Below are 5317 nucleotides of genomic sequence, written 5' to 3' on the forward strand. Positions count from 1 at the left end.
AAAAAGGTAAAACCATAAAACTTTTAGACAAAAACTTAGAATATCTTCATGACTTGGGCATAGACAAAGTTTACTTAGCAGGTCACAGAAAGTAATAACCATAAAAGACAAAATTGGCAAATTAGACTTTATCGAAATTAAAAATGCCTGCTCATTAAAAAACACCATTAAGAACCTTAAAAAGCAGGTCATAAACTGGGAGGAAATATTCACAAAACATATATATGACAAAGGACTGGTGTCCAGGAAATATAAAGAGCGTCTGTAACTCAGTAATAAAAAGACAATCCAATTAAAAATGAGGAAAAGACTTGAACAGATACTTTCAAAAGAAAATATGCAGTGCTCGCTTCAGCAGTACATACAGTAAAATTGGAATGATACAGAGAAGATTAGCGTGGCCTCTGCGCAAGGCTGATGCAAAAATTTGTGAAGTGTTCCATATTTTTTAAAATAAACTGTTCTGGATGTCGTGGGAAAAAATGAAAAAGAAAACAAGCAACTGGCCAATAAGCACATGAAAAAGTGATCAAGATCATTAGTCATCAGAGAAATACAAATGAAAACCACAATGAGATATCACCTATTAGAATGGATTAATTAAAATGACTTACAAACCCTAAATACTGGTAAGGATGTAAACAACCGGACACTCAAACTCTGCTAGTGAGAACGTAAAATCCTACAACCACTTTGGAAAAAGATCTGGCTGTTGCTTATGAAACTAAACATTTACCCTATGACCCAGCAATTCCATTCCTAGGTTTCTTCCCAGAGAAATGTCTACACAAAGACTTGCACTTGAATCTTCATAGCAGCTTTATTCATGACAGCCAAGGTGTTCATCAATACGAGAATGGATGAACAAGATCTGGTATATTCAGACAGTAGAATACTACTTAGAAAGAATGAAATACTTATACATGCAACATTAATTGTTACCCGATTGGGGTCCGTGCCCTGGAGTAGTCAAGCCAATGAAACGTACTGCAAGTCAGAAAGACTGAGAAAGTTCATTAGGAGGTGACAACAACTGGGGGGCCCCGACAGCAACGCAGGCTGTCCTTGTTGGAGTCCCTCAAAAGCAATTTTTATGTCAGAGCTTATATATCATTTAGGCAAGGATTACCTCATGTTTTTAAGCACGTACCCCACAGATGGTCATATACATCACAAAACAACCACAAAAAAAAAAAAACCAAGAAACTCTTAAACTAAAGATATGCATGTCGGACATCTGGACTCCAATTTCTCTGTTTATAACATGCTGAAAAAACTTACATAAGAATGTCCTGGCTAGTGGAACTGGCCTGCCAAGTCCACTCTGACTGAGGTAAGGAACAAGAAGGAAAGTTGCAGATCAAAAGCGCTAGGCAGCCTTCCTAGCTGCCATCTTGCAGGCTGAAGGCCGTTTCTCAAAAGAACAAAGAGGAGACAGACCAAGGCCACAGGAGCCGAGCGGACTTCGCATCTCTTTGGAAAGAGACCAAGGCAGCTGGCTCAATTTTAAAAAGGCTTATAGATTACTTAGTGTATCATTATGGTGTTAGTTATGTCAAGCTCTCAATTACCCATTTTGAAAAGAAGAAAACATGTTGCAAGGTATTAGGGTCACGTTATTGGATCTCAAAAACATAATCCTGGGTGAAAAAAACCCTACACAAAATAGTACATACTGTACGATTTCATTCATATGAAATTCTAGAACGGGCAAAACTACAGTGGAAAAAACCAGAACAGTGGTTGCCTCTGGCAGATAGGGATGAGTAATAACTGGGAAAAAACACGAGGAGGCTTTCGTGGGTGATGGAAACGTTCTGTATCTTGATGAAGGTTTGGATCACACAGCATTTGTCCAAACTCCGTGAATATACTCTTAAAATTTATGCATCTCGTTACGGGTAAATTTTATATCAAAGAAAAAACTGTAAGCAAATATTCAACTATAGTTAATGGTTTGCCTGCTGAAGTATTTAGGGTGATGTGTATTGATGTCTACAATTTACTTTTAAAATGCATTAAAAATAAGACGGATTAATGTATAGATAAATAGATATACAATAAAGTAAGTATAGTAAAATGTTCATTGTAAAATCTAGACGAGGTAGATGAATGTTCACCATAAAATTCTTTCAACTTTGCTGTATGTTTGAAAGTTTTCATAATAAAATGTTGAGGAAAAACATTAAAACAACACAGAAGAACACGCAGCAAAAAGTAAGTCCTCCTTTTCCACCCACCCCAGCGTTTTCCCTTTCCAAAAGTAAGCGCTGTTAACAGTTTCGTAGGTATTATTCCGAATCCTTTTCTTTAAATTTTCATATACGCACTTGTTGAAATACATAGTGATCTTTTTAAAACATAAATGTGGTTGTACTGTTCATATACTGAGTAACTTGCTTTATTCACTTGACAATTTGTCTTGAAGACTGTTCCATGTCAACACATGTACATCAGTTTCTTTCTTTTCAACTGCTACATACTGTCCCATAGAGTGTGCCATAGTTTATCAGTTCTGATGGGTAAATGCCTGATACCTCACACTCGTGTTAAAACTGGACAGTATCAACCTTTTTTCATTTTTGTCCATCTGATGGTGAAAAACATTTGTTGGTGAGATTGAGAGTCTCTTAATATTTTATTGGCCATATATTCTCATATTCTTTGCTCTCTTCTCTCTTGGATTTGTTTTTTTTTAATTGATTCTTCATATATTCTGAATGCAATCCTTTGTCAGTTACCATATTGAAAATATGAAAATATTATTTCCTAGTTTGTGGCTTATGATTTCTCTTTCTTTGGAGTGTCCTTTGATTAACATAAGTTTTAAATTTTAATGTATTCAAATAATATCACCCTTTCCTATAGTTTGTACTTTTGATCTTATTTAACAACTCTTTCCATATCCCAAGATCATGAAGATATTGTCTTAATTATCTCCAAAAACATTTAAATTTCACTGTTCAGATTTTAGTTCTTGAACCTTCTGGAATTGATTCTTGTGTACAGTGTGCAACAAAAATATCAAATACATTGACATGAAATTAATAAAAATATGCAGGACCTTTATGGAGAAAATTATGAACATTTATTAAAAGACATTCAAGAATGTCTAAAAATGAAGGACTATGCCATATTCATTGATAATAATAATAGAAATAATAATCTCTAACACTTATATAGCACTTAAAAACCCAAACCAAATCCATTGACGTCGAGTCGATTCCAACTCATAGTGACCCTGTAGAACAGAGTAGAACAGCCCTATAGGGTTTCCAAGGAGTAGCTGGTGGATTCGAACTGCCAACCTTTTGGTTAGCAGCTGAACTCTTAATCACTGTGCCAGGATATAGGGCTCCTACTATATGCCAACCTTATAAAACGAGTTGGGCACTATCCCCTTTTTTTCTATTCCCTGAAATAATTTGTATAAGGTTGAAATTATCTGTTCCTTAAAGGTACAGTAGACTTTAAAACAGCCTGGGCATAATGTTTATTTCATGGGAAGATTGAACTACAGATTTAAATCTTATTGGTTGGGTACAGGTAAGTTGCTATAACAAAGAGATCACCCCCCCCCAAAAAATGGGTCAAACATGATTAAAGAAAAAAAAAATTATCTCTCTCACATAACAGGTCAGGGCAAATAGGCAAGTTCTGCTACATGAAATCAACCAGGACCAAGGATAGTGTGTGTGGGTCTGCAGTCCTTAACATGTGCCTAATATCTCTCTTCTCTCTCTCTCTCCCTGCCCCAAGAGAGTTGTAATTTGATTAGTCCTTTTTTTTTTTTTTTTACATAGAGCCATTTTTATTTAGCCCTATCAATTGTATTTTAGCATGCTGTGTAATTAATTTCTTCCTCAACTTTATCCTCCACCTTTTCTATTGAGTTTTTGATTAATTTCTGCTTTGATATTTCTAATCTCCAAGTGTTGTTTTCTTTTGTTTTTATTGCTGATTGCTGCTTTTTGGTAGCATGCTGTTCTTATTTCATGGATGCAATGTCTTATGTCCTAGAATATAAGTGATGGGTTTGGGGGGTTTTGTTTTATTTTGTTTTTTAAGTTTTCCTTTCCCTTCATATTATCTGTTTCCTCCCAGTTTTGTTTTGTTTTGATGTTTGGTGTCTATTGTTCATGTTTGAAGCTCCCCATAGGTTTAGAAGTTTGTTTTAAATTTTTCAAATATGTGGATTTTTAATTTATGTGTATGTTATCTATTTCTAACTTGGTTTTGTTATGGTCAGAGATTGTAGTCTGTGTTCTATCTTTCCTTTGAAATTTGTTGAGACTTGCTTCATTACTTAGTCCAAGGTCTGTGTTTGTAAATATTCTATGTGTTCTTGAAAAGAATGTGGGTTCTTTTGTTAAAAGGTACAGTGTTTGTAGTATTTCTGTTATAGCAGCACTAAATAAGTAAGACAGAATTTGGTACTGGGAGTGGCGTGCTCCTCTAACAGATACCTAAAATGTGGAAGCAGTTTTGGTAATGGGTGGAGGCTGCAAGAGTTTTAAAGTGTCTGATACTAAAAGCCTAGATTGCCTTGAAGAGACTGTTGGTAGAATTATGGGCATTAAATGTGCTTTTGATGAGGCTTTAAAAGAAAATGATGAACATGAGACTGGACAATGGGAGAAGGTGATACTTTTTATGCAGTGGCAAAGAACTTGTCTAAATTATATTAAGATGTTTCCTGGAAGGTAGAACTTGTAAGTGATGAACTTGGATATATGGCTGATGAGATTTCTAAGCAAGATCTTATAGGGGCTGTGTGGTTTCTCCTTGCCACTTATAGTAAAATGCGAGAGGAAACAGATGGACTTAAAAATGAACTGTGCAAAATGAAAACAAAACTTAAAGATTTGGAAAATTCTGTTGTACAAACTAAGGACACATGTCCTAGAATGTTAACAAAGGATGTGGCTACACAACCTTTTGTTAAAGAGATTAAGCCTGTGACTGACGGATCTAACCAACTACCATAGCAGAAAACCCATCAGCTTAGACTGAAGGGAACAGAGAAAGAAGAAAAGGCAAGAATGTTGTCTGCCTCTTGGAATTCTACAGATAGGAAACAGGCCAAAGGATCTACATCTGTTGGACAGGACAGGACCATCCTTGGAGCAGCATAGGCATCAGCAGAACTGTTGGAAGGAGCACAGGAAGTAGGGCCTTCTTCATTTCAAAAGGTGGGGGCATGGTCTCCTGGATATCAAAGGGTGGGGCCACAGCCTCCTAGGTTTCAGAATCGGATCTTTGCCAACTTGGATCCAGAGTATGAGGCTGCCATTAAGGTGTGCCAGGAGGATAGAGC

General features: G+C 36.1%; 1 non-coding gene across 1 annotated transcript; it reads left to right on the forward strand.

Annotated features, from left to right (window-relative positions):
- Positions 1-342: 342 nt before the first annotated feature.
- LOC111752792 (U6 spliceosomal RNA) lies at positions 343-449 on the forward strand. The gene has a single exon (XR_002787707.1). It is a non-coding gene; the product is annotated as a U6 spliceosomal RNA (small nuclear RNA).
- The last annotated feature ends 4868 nt before the right edge of the window (positions 450-5317 follow it).

The sequence above is a fragment of the Loxodonta africana genome, chromosome X (genome assembly GCF_030014295.1).
Source record: "Loxodonta africana isolate mLoxAfr1 chromosome X, mLoxAfr1.hap2, whole genome shotgun sequence".
Taxonomy (NCBI): domain Eukaryota; kingdom Metazoa; phylum Chordata; class Mammalia; order Proboscidea; family Elephantidae; genus Loxodonta; species Loxodonta africana.